Source organism: Eptatretus burgeri, chromosome 17, assembly GCF_056783735.1.
Source record: "Eptatretus burgeri isolate ZD-2024b chromosome 17, Ebu_testis_v1, whole genome shotgun sequence".
In the NCBI taxonomy this organism is placed as follows: Eukaryota; Metazoa; Chordata; class Myxini; order Myxiniformes; family Myxinidae; genus Eptatretus; species Eptatretus burgeri.
Window position 1 is genome coordinate 9,288,940 of NC_140977.1, and position 16,137 is coordinate 9,305,076.

The 16,137-nt window shown below is 50.9% G+C and overlaps 1 protein-coding gene across 1 annotated transcript in view; it reads left to right on the forward strand.

Annotated features, from left to right (window-relative positions):
* The first annotated feature begins 3,406 nt into the window (after positions 1–3,406).
* Positions 3,407–16,137, forward strand: part of LOC147009261 (uncharacterized) — a 73,879-nt gene continuing 61,148 nt past the window's right edge. Inside the window, exon 1 of the mRNA XM_085861161.1 lies at positions 3,407–3,552. The gene's annotated coding sequence lies outside the window, so the exon portion shown is untranslated. The remainder of the gene's footprint in view (positions 3,553–16,137) is intronic.

Here is a 16,137-nt window from a genome sequence, read left to right on the forward strand (position 1 = left end):
TACAGGTGTTTGATGATGGGAAAGATGGGTGGGATGATTGGGCAACTTCAGCAGAAGTGTTGAGGGAGATAGCTTGGAAGGTACTTGGTGTGACATCTGGATATAGGAAGGAAAATAAGCAGACTTGGTGGTGGAACGAGGAAGTACAGGAAAGTATAAGGAAGAAGGGGTTGGCGAAAAAGAAGTGGGATAGTCAGAGAGATGAAGAAAGTAGGTAGGAGTACAAGGAGTGGTGGCGAAAGGCAAAGAGAGAGGTGGCAAAGGCTAAGAAAAAGGCATATGACGAGCTGTATGAGAGGTTGGATACAAAAGAAGGGCAAAAGGATTTATACCGATTGGCAAGACAGAGGGACCGAGCTGGGAAGGATGTGCTGCAGGTTAGGGTGATAAAGGACGTAAATGGGAATGTGCTGACGAGCGAGGAGAGTGTGTTGAGAAGGTGGATGGAGTACTTTGAGGAGCTGATGAATGAAGAAAAAAAGAGAGAGAAAGAGAAAGAGAGAAAGAGAGAAAGAGAGAAAGAGAGAAAGAGAGAAAGAGAGAAAGAGAGAAAGAGAGAAAGAGAAAGAGAAAGAGAAAGAGAAAGAGAAAGAGAAAGAGAAAGAGAAAGAGAAAGAGAAAGAGAAAGAGAAAGAGAAAGAGAAAGAGAAAGAGAAAGAGAAAGAGAAAGAGAAAGAGAAAGAGAAAGAGAAAGAGAAAGAGAAAGAGAAAGAGAGAGAGAGAGAGAGAGAGAGAGAGAGAGAGAGAGAGATGGAAGAGGTGGAGATAGTGAATGAGGAAGTGGGATGGATCAGTAAGGATGAAGTGAGGACTGCTATGAAGAGGATGAAAAGTGGAAAGGTGGTTGGCCCAGATGGTATACCAGTGGAGGCATGGAAGTGCTTAGGAGAGATGGCAGTGGGCTTGTTAACCAGATTGTTTAATAAAGTCTTGGAAAGTGAGAGGATGCCGGAGGAGTGGAGATTAAGTGTACTGGTTCCGATTTTCAAGAACAAGGGTGATGTGCAGAGCTGTGGAAATTACAGAGGGATAAAGTTGTTAAGCCACACCATGAAGTTGTGGGAAAGAGTAGTGGAAGCTAGGTTGAGAAGAGAGGTGACGATCTGTGAGCAGCAATATGGGTTTATGCCAGGAAAGAGCACCACTGATGCGATGTTTGCTTTGAGAATGTTGATGGAGAAGTATAGGGAAGGTCAGAAGGAGTAACATTGTGTGTTTGTGGATTTAGAGAAAGCTTATGATAGGGTGCCAAGAGAGGAGTTGTGGCATTGTATGAGGAAGTCGGGAGTGGTGGAGAAGTATGTGAGGATCGTGCAGGATATGTATGAGGACAGTGTGACAGCGGTGAGGTGTGCGGAAGGAATGACGGACCGGTTGAAGGTAAAAGTGGGATTGCACCAAGGATCGACTCTGAGCCCTTTCCTGTTTGCAATGGTGAGGAACAGGTTGACGGACGAGATCAGACTGGAGTCTCCATGGACTATGATGTTCGCGGATGACATCATGACTGTAGGGAGAGAAGGGAGCAGGCTGAGGCGAGCCTTGAGAGGTGGAGGTACGCACTGGAGAGAAGGGGAATGATAGTCAGTCGGAGTAAGACGGAGTACATGTACGTAAATGAGAGGGAGGGTGGTGGTATGGTGCGGTTGCAAGGAGTTGAGGTGGTGAAGGTGGATGGGTTTAAATACTTGGGATCAACGATCCAAAGTAACGGAGAGTGTGGTAGAGAAGTGAAAAAGAGAGTGCAGGCAGGATGGAGTGGGTGGAGAAGAGTTGCAGGAGTGATTTGTGACAGAAGGGTAGCTGCAAGAGTGAAGGGGAAAGTATATAAGACGGTAGTGAGACCAGCTATGTTGTATGGTTTGGAGGCGGTGGCGCTAACAATAAGACAGAAGCGGAGCTGGAGGTGGCAGAGTTAAAGATGCTGCGATTCTCGTTGGGAGTAACGAGGATGGATAGGATAAGAAATGAGTATATTAGAGGGACAGCGCAGGTAGGACGGTTTGGAGACAAAGTGAGAGAGGCGAGATTGAGATGGTTTGGACATGTGCACAGGAGGGAAACGGAGTATATCGGGAGAAGGATGCTGAAGATGGAGCCGCCAGGCAGCAGGAGAAGAGGAAGGCCAAAGAAGAGGTTCATGGATACGGTGAGGGCGGACATGCGGGTGGTTGGAGTGTCAATGGAAGATGTGGAGGATAGAGCGAAATGGAGACGGTTGATCCGCTGTGGCGACCCCGAAATGGAGCAGCCGAAAGAAGAAGAAGAAGAAGATATTAATACTGAAGGACCAATTTTGTGCTCCTCCTGGCCGTCGCATTACGTTTTTCTCGGTACTGTGACCGAGACTGAAAGAAACCTCGTATCTGAAAGAGTGCATCGCACATCGTGGTAATAGTCAACTTTCAACTCTGAAGCAGAATAAACACTTTTAGTTGAGACGGGGGTGAGGAGTGAAGAGGTGGAGGCAGGGAGTGGAGGCGGGGGGGGGGCAAGTGGGGCGGGGAATCAAGAGACGGGGAGTGAAGAGGCGCGGGCAGGGCCAAGCAAATTGAAGGCCAGGGGGGGGGGAATCGGGCAGGGGCGGGGGATGAGTAGGCGGGGCAATCACGCCCTGTCCAGTCCATGTCTCTCGAGTGTGGGTGAGCTGGTTGAATGAACGGAATCCGTCTGTGACGGGGTTTCGGTAGTTATTACTATTACTGGGGTACCAGTCCAATGGACGAGGTAACCTATTGTTTTTCTTCTGCTTATTTTTTCTTCTTCTTCTTCTTCTTCTTCTTCTTCTTCTTCTTCTTCATGTTATGAAGGAGAACATGAAGTCCCGGGATTGTCCGATGTCGTGTTTTTGGTTGTTTTATTTTTTTTTTGCCTTTTCCATGGTCTGGAGAACTGAAAAGTGATCCCTGCCTCAATCAGCTGAACAAACCAAGTTTTGGAGCCAAATCGACTTTTTAGTGAAGATACTCCGACTTTAGTTTTGTTCGTAGCACATGGGGAGGCCATTCTTTTCCGTGCCATCCCGACATGGAGACACAATGACGGCTGTTCTTCCGCCTGTTCGCTGCAACACGCTGATTGGCTGTGTGAGAAGGTTATGTGCAATGTGATTGGCTGTGTGAGAAGGTTATGTGCAATGTGATTGGCTGTGAGAAGACTATGTGCAATGTGATTGGCTGTGTGAGAAGGTTATGTGCAATGTGATTGGCTGTGAGAAGACTATGTGCAATGTGATTGGCTGTGTGAGAAGGTTATGTGCAATGTGATTGGCTGTGAGAAGGTTATGTGCAATGTGATTGGCTGTGAGAAGACTATGTGCAATGTGATTGGCTGTGTGAGAAGACTATGTGCAATGTGATTGGCTGCTGGCATTTTTCGTCGAGGTTTATTAAAAGCTGATATTCGAAAGCCGATTCCATATTTGACAATTTGAAATGACGGCTTAAATAATTGTGTCGAAATCTGAAGTGAAATCGGAAAAAAAAATAGGAAAGTTCGACATTCTCTTCACCGGATGTGATATAATTCAATAATATGGACCGCGGACCTGAGGTAAAATGGCTCCAAGATTCATTTTTCACTCTTTCCAAAGGTTCAGTAATTATTGTCCGTGTGATTTTATTTTACATTTAACGTACATATATTTATATATACGGTATATTTATATATATAAATCGACATATGTCTTCTTCTTCTTCTTCTTTCAGCTGCTCCCATTTGGGGTCGCCACAGCGGATCATCCGTATGATCCGCATAGTGATTTGGCACATATTTTACGCCGGATGCCCTTCCTGACGCAACCCTGGTCGCCTCTTACGACACAGGGATATGGTACACCTATTTTAACCGGGTATACACCGGCCCAGTACACTGGTACTCATTTCGCCGACCTCGGAAGGATGACAGGCTGAGTCAACCCCCTGGTGTATTAATTCAGTGGCCCAACGGGGCTTGAACTCAGGACCTTTTGGATCCCAAGCCGCTGCCCTAACCACTGCGCCAACACCAGGCTATATCGACATATGTATGTGTATATATTTATCTCGACATAAATATAAATATATTGTTGCGGATTTCAGAATCCCGTCTGATGACTGCATCCACACATCCAGAGGTCCTTCGACAGTTATTTCCTGAAATGCATATGTCCGGATGAGCCCCATCCCCATGTCGAATAGGATTTTAAATGTGAGGATGTGTTGAGAAGGGTGAACAATAGATCCCCTCTCTCATGGGAAAAGCTTTTTTCTTTAAGAAAGACATTTATACACATTTTTTTCGCGAGCGCTGACGCCCACCCTTTATCGAGCGCACGGGTTGTCATGGTAACGGTGCACAAGCTTGGGTGGACTTTGCGCCCGCCGAGACGGGCCGCATATATAAAAATAATTGGAGAGGTCCGTTCAAGGAGAAAAAGTGAGAGAAGAAGCGGGTAAGCGAGGAAGCCAGCGAGTGAGCGTGTGGGTCGTTCACAACGAGTGAGGCGCAGGTCAGTCAGCAACAGACCGTGTGGGTCACTGGACGTCACCAGTTTCGTGAAGTGTGAAGAGTTGCCCGTGTCACAGCACCAGGGTCTAAACCTGCAACGGACGATCTCGGTGCCCCCAAGACGTCGACTGGTGTTCAAGGCTGTTCGCGAGTGGGTGCACGGCAAGGCTGGGTGCTGGCGACGGACAAGACACTCACACACATATTTCAGGACGTTTTCACTTCACGGGCGACTTCCCTCTGGTGAGTGAGACGACTCTTCTCCCCCCCCCCTCCCCGAACGATCTGCTGGGTACCCTTTTCTGTGTTTTGGTGTAAGTAAGTCAATCCCCCCTCCTCCCCCCAATAAACATCTGCAAGCTTGGTGTTGGCTCAGTGGTTAGGGTGGCGGCTTGGGATGCTGGATACTTGAGTCCTGAGTTCAAGCCCCGTCGGCCGCTGAATTAATACATCAGGGAGTTGACTCAGCCTGTTCATCCTTCCGAGGTTGGCGAAATAAGTACCAGTTCCAGTGTGTGTACTGGTAGAGGGGCACTGCACCAGCGACAGTCACGCTTCAAGAAATGATAGCTACCCCAGCAGCTAAGCTGCCACACAACCACCAGCTTCTGCTCTCCGTCTCCTTCCTGTCATTAACCTCCGCCATCTTCGAAGATGGATGGAGGTTACTGTTTTCACCCCTTTCTGTTTGTTTGTTTGTTTGTTTGTTTGTTTGTGAACAGTATTACGGAAAAACTCCTCGACGGATTTCGACGAAACTTGGTGGGGGGGGGGGGGTTAGGTATGGTCCAAGGATCATGCCATTCAATTTTGGACTTGGTCCTCCCCCCCCAAAAAAAAATTGTAAGAGAAATGTTTTCTTTTTTTGCATTTCTACATGTTTTAAGTGATTTCCAACCCCCCCCCCCAAAATTTTTTTTTTACCCCCCTCCCAAAAAAATAGAGAAAATTTTTTTTGCATTTCTATGTTTTAAGTGGTTTCCACCCCCCCAAGAAAATTGTTACCCCCCCCCAAAAAAAATTTTTAGAGAATTTTTTTTTTGCTTTTCTACATTTTTTAAGTGATTTCCAACCCCCCCCAAAATTGTTTGAGAAAAATTTTTTTTTTTGCATTATTACATGTTTTAAGTGATTTCCAACCCCCCCCCCACAAAAATTGTTACCCCCCCAAAAAAGAAATTTTTTTCATTTATACATGTTTTAAGTGATTTCCAAACCCCCCCTCCCCAAAAAAAAATTGTTAGAGAAAAAAAATTTTTGCAACTTTTTTTCAACAAAATTTCCATTTTTTTTTTACATGTTTTTTTACATGTTTTACATGTTTTTTTTTTACATGATTTTTACATGTTTTTTTTACATTTTTACATGTTTTAAGTGATTTCCAACCCCCCCAAAAAAAAATGGTGAAAAGAACTATAACTGTCAGCACTGTTGACATATTTAATGAATAAGACAGAAGGTTCACTTGAGTGACCCAGCAGTATTGGCGGCGGAGGTTTTGCACTCTCCCGAGTGCTCCCCCTCTAGTTTTGATTGATTTTCCCTGATTAATGATTCATTTCGATTGCTTTGGAATTCATTCATTTACCTCAGGAAATAAAAAGTTCTTTTTATTTATTTATTTCCTCATAAATAAATATACCGGGAGTAGTGGCGTGCACGTGTAATCCGGCTACTCGGAGGCTTGGGTTGGAGGATTGCTTGAGGACGGGCGATCTGTGCTGGGTCGCGCTATGAGAGGGTGTACGGCAGCCCGGAATCATGGCGAAACCCAATCCTTATCCCTGTGTCGTAAGAGGCGACCAGGGTTGCGTCAGGAAGGGCATCCGGCGTAAAACTTGTGCCAAATCAGTATGCGGATCATAACGGATGATCCGCTGTGGCGACCCCTAATGGGAGCAGCCGAAAGAAGAACAACAACATTTCTCTATTAATAAATCATTTGTTCTCTTCCAACCTGTCCGTGTTTGTCCTTTCCTTCCATTGGTCTAGCATTGTCCGAACCGAGATAGACTGGGAGGTAATTTCCACAGATTTGACCAAAAATAGTCGGCACGCACCAGCGGTTAAAACGCTCGGCCGCTCAAATTAAAATCTAATCGAGATAAGATTGGTGCTTTGCAGAGGGCAGGCTCCCCACTCAGGTAACCATGTGACCTCTCGTGAAATGGAATAATTAGACGGTGGACACTGGAACTCATGGTTCACTGGATGGCGTTCGTGGTTCTAAAACAACCCATCACACCACAACGTTAATTGCGAGCGGTGACCCCAGGTCCGGCTCTTCCGAGGACAACCGGGGATTAATCCTCCTGAGTTACAAACTGGTGTCCCGCACCCGTGGCCGCAACAATATATATATATATATATATATATATATATATATATATATATATATATATATATATATATATATATATATATATATATATATATACACACATATATATATATATATACACACATATATACACAGTAGACTTGGCGTAAGTCGTCACCATCGGGACCGAGAAAAAAGTGACGACTTAGAAATGTGACAACTTGCGCGTATGCGAACATTCATGATGACTGTGGGGTGAAGGATGCAGTCGCGCATGGCCTGGACACGTATGTGTGAGAGCCGTATGTGTGAGAGCCGGCTATTGTACCAAAAGGAAAACACAATCCTCGGGGCATAGGTGGGGGTTCATCAGTGAGTTGGAAAGTGATCAAGCAAAGATGGAATTCATGAATCAGTTTATCAAAAGTAAAGATAATGAACACCTGTAAGACAACAACTTGGCCTGCTTATCACCATGATGGGATTGACCAACGAACCCCAGAGACTTTTCTGGCAGCATCTGCCAGAAAAGCCCAGTCTCATCGGCATTGTACACGTCCCGAGGCTGATACCTTTCCAAGATGTCTTTCAATTTGCCATCCTTCCAGTCGTGCACCACCACCGAATCCACGCTGCCTGATTTGCCGCACTTCTTGACCTTGCCGATTCCCCACCTCACTTTGAATCTGTCTATCCAGTGCATCGACAAGGTCTTGGCATCATCAGCCCGATGTCCGTAGCGAATTTACGTGGCTTCAGCAGCAACATTTTACCGTCCAACCGAATATTTGGCGGAGCCGACATTTGCCGAAACCAGATGATGATCGCGTCATCGACATCTTCAAAGGACACACATTTCACGCGTTTCACACTTACCACCGGCCTCGTGATCTTCTCCACTTGTCCAAATATCTTGCCCTTATTCTTCAAGATATCGTTCAATGTCTGCCGTTTGATGTCGAACTACTCAGCTATGGCTGTTTTCTTCATCAGTGGGTTTGCCTCGCAAAACTGGATAATGTCGTATTTTTCTTGGTAGGTTTTAGTTGTAAGCTTACGCTTAGTCGCCATTGTCCTGCCTGCAGTGCGATCAACGTGTGTATGCAGTTATAAATAGCCTATCACTGGCGGTGTAAACCAATGAGCGAGCATCACGATTCCATGAAATCGGGCTTCTCACGAGGCAGCAGTTCCGTGTGACGAGTTGGGAGCGGTAATTTACTTGAGTTTCCATTACGCGGGAACAGACAACATCTGACGACTTTGACCACTTAGAGATGCCGACTTACAGAGGGATGACCCTTTATTCAAAGGGATTTAACATGAGATAAATTCGGGACTTTTTGACGCTGCTGACTTAGGCGAAGTGACGAGTTACACGCTGCCGACTTGCGCCTAGTCTACTGTATATATATATGTTGTTGTGGTTACCAAATTCGCAAACCACCATTCAGGTCCCTTAGGTGAGATATCTCGGTAAGTATATGTGTAGTTAGGCCCAAACCCGTTGTCTAGAGGGAATAAATGTTATTCATGCGTGCTGCGACTCTTCAGGATAGCCGTTTTTCTTTTACTATCTTTATTTTGGACCAACCGCCATGATTACCACCGCCAACCGCGTCTCAACAGTCATCACATCAACCACCCACCGCGGCGCCGCTTCACCACAACAGCCACGACCTTGACCGTCAACCCTCGCAACCGTCGCATCGCCACCGTTCTTGCGCCGCTTGTGGGTACCGGTATTGGACTCGTGCAGGGCGCGCGCCGAACAGCGTGTACAAAACCACGGACTTTCCGCTCCAAAAACGGATCAAAAACGACACACGCCCACTTTTGTTCCGTCCAATCGGTGAGCGAGGGGCGATTTGGCCCCGCCTCCAGGGCGTTGGAGGGCGGTCGCTATATGCAAATTCATGGATCAAAATGCATTCACGCCCACTTTTTCTCGGGCCAATGGGGAGCGAGGTGAAAGGTCGAAGGCAGGGGGTCAAAGGCGAAGCCACGGGGCTTATATAAGCGGCTGCGTTCGTCAGAAAAGTGGTTGTGTGTGCGTTGGAAGGAGTTCGCAGGAGGAAGAGTTCGGAGTTGGAGTCGGAGCGAAGAGGACGGAGCTGTGGAGAGGCGGCGAAGGCAGACGAGGGGGTGCTCGCGTCGGTGCCGGGAGCTGCACACCAGGGAGGCTGACGGCGCGACCTGGTCGAGGTGGAGACGCTCGTCGCGGGACCCGAGACAGAGTAAAAATCCTCCTTTCCCCGAGCATCAGCAACCCCCTCCTGTTTCCCCCCCGCGCTGAGATAGTGCGACCAAGGGGGCCCCCTTCCCACCCCCTACCAGACACTGTCCGCGAGGCCCGCGGAGTTGAGGCACCACCGCCGCTCCGCGTCTCATCACCAGACGGGTAGGCCCGACACGGTCTCGGCCCCAGGCCCGCCTACCTCCTCATCCTGGAGGGTGGTTCTCTTTTCTTTTGCTTTGGGAATGTGTGTTGTCGGCGCCGACTGTGAAGTAAAATTGTATAAGTGTTGTCGTGTGCTCGCGTAATCGGTATTAGATCTGCATTGTCGCATTTGCTTTTTGTCTTCTTTTCTATGTGCTTTTGGTGGAATTGTATATGTGTGCTTTCCGTTCATCGCGAATAAATGTGCTTTATGTTGAACTGTTTCCCGCTTCGCTTCGTCATTTCTCTCATTGAATCCTCATCTTGCTTCACGTAAAGGGTTGGTTGTGGGCTGAATACGCCCGATAATTAATCGAACCGTCGAGGCCGACGATAACACCGCTCGGTTATCCCGATAGTACGGAACGGGTCGCTTAAGTGGCCCGTGTCCGAAGTCGACCTGCGGCGAGGTGCGATCGCCCGGTCTACCCTCCGTGTGGGTACTTAGGTAGGTCAAATTTGGCGAGCAACCCTATCCCACGCGGGGGCCGATTGGCTCGATCGCGGTGAGACCGAAAGGTCCACCCGTGACTGGTTCCCGGCGTTAGTCCGAGAGGGTCACGACTGGATTGTCCGTCCGGTGGGCGACGTGCCGCGATTCGAGTTACGTGGCCGTCAGCACGCCGGCGGGCGCGAATCCGCGACACTGGTGTCAGGAGTGGGATACAAATCCATCGCCCTCCTCGCGGCACTGGTATCGGAGAACAGGAAAACGGGCTCTCCTGTCTCCAGCTAAATTCACGGGAATCGGTCCAGGGGTGAGAGAAGCGACCCCCGGTTCCCTCCAAATTACGAGCGAGCGAAATTAACCCTTCACGAGAAGCAAGATGGCGTCTCAAGGCGAGCGGGAGCCGGGGGTATTAGAAATGGATGTGGAATGTGTAGGATCCATGGCCCAGGATGGAATGCCCGTGCAGGAACATGAACTCGTCCAACTGAACCCAGAGCCCGAAATAGGTGCGGCAGCGGCCGCGGTGTATGACACCTCCCCTCGCCCTCACCACCAGAACCCTTCCCCGATCCCTGCCGAAACGACTCACCCAAGCGCACCGACATGGCCCAGCTATTCGCCATGATGGCGGCAATGATAAACGAAGTGAAAAACGAAATAAAAGGAATGAACGAAAAGATGGATACAAATACAAATGAAGTGAAAACGACGATGGATACAAATACAAATGAAATGAAAAACGAAATGAAAAGCATGAACGAAAAGATGGATACAAACACAAATGGAATGAAAAACGAAATGAACAAGCAAATAAGCGGAATGGAAGCAAACATGAAGGAAGAAATGAAAGAGCTGCGGGGTGAGACGCAGAACATGGGCCGATGCCTGCAGGCGGGCATGAAGGCCGTGACCAGGGAGCTGGGAATGGCGACTCCACGTGTGGGAGCAAACGAGCTGGAAGGGGGTGCAGCGGCTGACAGGCCCGCGGTGGAGGCGGGTAAAAAAATAATTCGGGGGGCGTGTTGGGCGAGGGTCGTGACAGAAGAATCGACGGTGACCAAAAGGGAAAAATTAAATGGGGAGACCAAAACGTGTGAGACGAGACAAGAGGTGACGACAACGGAAATAATAGTTGAGACAAGGGAGGTAAAGGGTGAAGAGTTGGCAGAGACACGGGAGACAGAAAAAATAGAGGGAAGACTGCACGATGAAGACGGGGTAAGTGACGCACACACACACACGGAGGTAGTGGAGGATAATGGGGGTGAGCTGGCGGACTGGGTAGAGACCCAGTGCGAGCACCTGGATGGCCTCCTCCAGGAACGAGGGGAGGGAGTATGCCCCCTTGAGGTGAGTCACGACCAGGTGAGTTCGGTCGTGCTTTGCGAGGTTGAGGGGACGGGTGCTGTGGACAGGTGCACGGAGAGCTTGGGGGGTATAGAGGCCCCGGAGACCCTTGTGGGGACACGAATCCCCAGTGTGGTTGTCCCTGTGTGTGTGGTGCAAGGTGTGAGTGCGTCCCCGTGTGTGGAAGCGACCCCGTGTGTGGATGGTGTGGTGGCGATGGTGCCAGGGTACGTGCTTCCCAGCACGCCGTGTGTGGAAGAGGCTGTGTGTGTGGATGAAACGGCCAGTATGAGTGAAGCACCGCGGGTGAGTGCCCCCGCGTGTGTGAGTGAGGCACGGAGTGTGGATGAGGCACCGCGGGTGAGTGCCCCTGCGTGTGTGGGTGAGGCACCGTGTGTGAGTGAGGCCGTGTGTGTGGATGAAACGGCCAGTGTGAGTGAAGCACCGCGGGTGAGTGCCCCCGCGTGTGTGAGTGGGGCACCGCGGGTGAGTGCCCCCGCGCGAGTGAATGGAGCACCACGTGTGAGTGGTATGGGTTGTGCAAGGGAGACCGTGTGTGTGAGAGAGCGGTATGTGAGGGAGATGTCGGTTGGCATGCGGGAGCACGCAGCCGCGTCTCCCGGTGTGAGTTTAATGGAATGGACTGTGAGCGTCGTAACACGCAGGTGTGCGTGGGTGGAATGGAGGCGACGACGGCGACATGTGAGGAACGAAAGCCGAGTAGCGGCTGTAGTTGTTTCGGGGACCGTGCCGGGTTCACCCAGCCGCGAGCACGAGGTCCGTGCTGTGCAACGCACGAGACCCCCACGTGCTCGCTTGCGAGAGTGAAGTCCCGGTCCGGAAACGCACGCGGTGGATTTGCCGATCCCGCGGACGGACAAAGTTTTGGCAGGATTTCGGATTTGGACCGGACGGGTTCTCCACGCGATCGTGTGTGTTAAACTCCAACGGGCAAAGCACATGTGTTCGCGTGGGGAACCCCTCGAGACGTGGGGCTTGTGTTTTTTTTTATGCGCACGGTGACGCCATGGCTGCACGTGGGGTTGGAATCCGGCAGGAGGGGTATCTCTGCCGGATGGTACCGTCCAAGGAGGGACGAGGAACACGTGCAGCTGCATGACGTCACGGGCAGGTGCAAAGTGCGCGAGCTCTGAGTTGCCGCGCAGGTGCTGCGCATGGAAAAAAAAAAAGCCTCACTTTCGGGTGCACAGGATTCCTGGGCAAGGGGTGGAAGACCCCCTTGACCCGGGGCACAGGATGGAAACTAGTTAGGGGGAAGGGTTAGCTTAGTTAGACCGACTTCATGGGGCAGGGGTAAGTCCTCATGGAGTCCGTGGAATGGATTAGTTAGAGGGATTGTAGCCAGATTTAGGTGGGGAAATTGATTAAAGAGATTTGGAGACAGTGACTGACAGTGAGTGTGTAGCGGGGACGTAGCTTAGCTACGTAGTGTTAAAAGGAACGTGCTGTAGTGTAAGGGACGACGTGGGAGCACGAGTTAGTTAGGGGATGTAGTTAGAAGGATGGCAGAGTTCAGCGGTGAGTGTGTTGAAGAGTTGTTGGTGAGTGAAGTGGAAGCATGTGCTTGGTGAGTGAGTGAGGCCAGCGGGTCTGTGTGTATGGAGTGAATGGGGAATGCATGGTGCGATGAGTGATTGGGGGGAGGAGTGACTCCCGCCCAAGGGACCCCGGGGTCAGAGTAAAGTGAGTTAGCTGGGTTAGTCAAATTGAAAAATGGAGGTCGTTTTGTTGTTGGTGGGAGTGTAGGCTCGAAACCCGTTTGGAGGGGTGCAGGAGCCCTGTTGACGGGTTGGGAGCGTGGCTGCGAAAGGTGAGTATCGCTGAGTGGGTACCCCGGGCACCAGGCTAGTCGGCCGTGGTAGGCCAAGGGCCCATGGGGGGCCGGGATAGCGTAGTGGGCACGGGTGCGCCTGCTTGGTGCGGGGGCCCGGGGCGCCATTAGCCGCGTGGGCAGTGTTGTGGGCACGGGTGACCCTCGGAAAGGGGCCCGGGGAGCCGGCCTGCCACGTGTGCGTTTCAGGGGAGGTGCCATGGGGGGCACTCCCCGGTGTTAGGGAGCTGGTAGGCTCGGAGGCAGTGTAGTGCCCGGGGGTGCCATAGCGGGAGATTCGGCAGAGGGTCGTGCCTGCCAAAGGGAGCCACGTGTCCCAGCCAGGAGACCGTGTGAGGGCACGGAAAGAAAATTGGGGGGCGAGGCCCGAAATTGTAAGGACACCAACACAGGCGACGGGAATCTGGGTTGTTAGAACCAATAGTTTAAGCGAGAGGCGCTTGTTGAAAGCCCCGGGGTAGTTTAACAGTTAAATGGTTAGGGTAGATTAGGAAGTGTACCCCTCCGCACCATCCATCCCCTCACTCTCGTTGTGGGCCGCTGGACCCACTTTGGTTATAGATCGCCGAACTCTGGGGAGGCCATTCTGAGGCTTCGTTGGGCCTCGACACAGGACGTTAGCTCTCCCTTACTCCCCTCCGGGAAGGGAACGTAGGGGTTGGGAGTAGGCTAGGCGACAGGATAGGTTAGCCGAACAAGGACGATAAAGGGGGTTAGGGGACGATTTCTAGTGGGGAAGTAAAAATAAAAACAACAAAAAATTAAGTTTGGGCTAAATTGGGGTTTGACAAATTAAGGGAGTGGGTATGTACAGTGACAGGCAAAGGCGATAGGTGGGAGGGAGACAGGTAGGTAGGTCCGAGCCCGCCTTCCAAGTGGCCAGCACCACCGCACTCCCTCCACCAACCTCCATGGAACGGCAAAGGCTGGCCAGCTTCATCTGCTGGCTGCGTTGCTGCAAGGCAAAGGCCGGCCCACTTCATCGGCTGGCCGTGTTTTGCTTCAAGGCCTGTGCCGGCCACTTCAGCCGGCTGGCTGTTTTTCTTCAAGGCCTGTGCCGGCCAACTTCATCGGCAGCTGTTGTTTTGCGTCAAGGCCTGTGCCGGCCAGTTCATCTGCCGGCTGTTTTTGCCTGCAGCGGCCTTCTTCTGCGGGCTGTGTTGCCTGCACCTTTGCCATGCCATGCCCACTGCCCACGTTCACCAGCCCCGTTCAATTTTTTGCGTTGCCCCCCCCCCCTGTTCATTGCCATGTGCACCAGGATCAAGGCAACAGTTTGCAAGCTGCAAGAACTGCCCTGTTGGCAGCTACAACACGGGCCTGCAGTGGCGGCCCGTGCACCATGTTGTGTTCATCCATCCATTCGTTGTGTTCATTGCGTGTGCCACTTGAGCTGGCACGGAGACTGCGTTTGTGCAGCCCATGCACCGTTGTGGTTCACTGCGTTCAGTTCAAAAGGGAAGGCCTTGGACTGCGTGTGAGCAGCCAGCCACGTTCCCTGTCACCTGCATTGTTTTGAGCCAGAGACTGCATGCGAGCAGCCTGGCTCTCTGCTAACTGCTTTTCTTTTGCAGAATTCAGTGATCCTGGGCCATGGTTTAGTGTAAAATTTGTAAGTTAAGGTTAAGATGTACTGTAAATATGAGTGCGCCCCCGGCATGTCTGTCCTAGCGCCGGCAATTTTATTTAAGTCGTCCGTGTGAGTGAGTTTGTTTAGCTAGTTACGCAGCCCTCAGGTTATTTATTTTGGGGACACGAATACCATGAATGTCGCACTCAGGGATCCGTAGATAAAATGTACTAGGGGAAAACTACACATGATGGCAAACGAAAATTTGACGACTTGGGACGAGTCTGTAAAAAGGGGAGGGGGTAGTGTTGTGGTTACCAAATTCGCAAACCACCATTCAGGTCCCTTAGGTGAGATATCTCGGTAAGTATATGTGTAGTTAGGCCCAAACCCGTTGTCTAGAGGGAATAAATGTTATTCATGCGTGCTGCGACTCTTCAGGATAGCCGTTTTTCTTTTACTATCTTTATTTTGGACCAACCGCCATGATTACCACCGCCAACCGTGTCTCAACAGTCATCACAACATCAACCACCCACCGCGGCGCCGCTTCACCACAACAGCCACGACCTTGACCGTCAACCCTCGCAACCGTCGCATCGCCACCGTTCTTGCGCCGCTTGTGGGTACCGGTATTGGACTCGTGCAGGGCGCGCGCCGAACAGCGTGTACAAAACCACGGACTTTCCGCTCCAAAAACGGATCAAAAACGACACACGCCCACTTTTGTTCCGTCCAATCGGTGAGCGAGGGGCGATTTGGCCCCGCCTCCAGGGCGTTGGAGGGCGATCGCTATATGCAAATTTATGGATCAAAAAGCATTCACGCCCACTTTTTCTCGGGCCAATGGGGAGCGAGGTGAAAGGTCGAAGGCAGGGGGTCAAAGATGAGAGAGCGAAGCCATGGGGCTTATATAAGCGACCGTGTTCGTCAGTCAAGTGGATAGGGAGTTAAGACTTCGCGGGCGGTGGAGTTGGGAAGAAGAAGCAAGAAGGAGTTGGTCGTCGTCGTGTGCGTTGGAGTCGGAGAAAAGGGGACGGAGCTGTGGAGAGGCGGCGAGGGCAGACGAGGGGGTGCTTGCGTCGTGCAGGGAGCTGCACACCAGGGAGGCCGACGGCGCGACCTGGTCGAGGTGGAGACGCTCGTCGCGGGACTCGAGGCAGAGTGGAAATCCTCTATACCCCGAGCATCAGCAACCCCCTCCTGTTTCCCCCCGCGCTGAGATAGTGCGACCAAGGGGGCCCCTTTCCCACCCCCTACCAGACACTGCCCGCGAGGCCCGCGGAGTTGAGGCACCATCGCCGCTCCGCGTCTCATCACCAGACGGGTAGGCCCGACCCGGTCTCGGCCTCAGACCCCCTCATCTTTGAGGGTTCTCTGTTCTTTTTCTTTGTTTTGGATATGTGTTGTCGGCGCCGTCTGTGAAGTAAAATTGTATAAGTGTTGCCGTGTGCTCGCGTAATCGGTATTAGATCTGCATTGTCGCATTTGCTTTTTGTGTAAAATTGCATTGTGTTTCTTTCCTTTTCTATGTGCTTTTGGTGGAATTGTATATGTGCGCTTTCCGTTCATCGCGAATAAATGTGCTTTGTGTTGAACTGTTTCCCGCTTCGCTTCGTCATTTCTTTCATTGAATCCTCATCTTGCTTCACGTAAAGGGTTGGTAGTG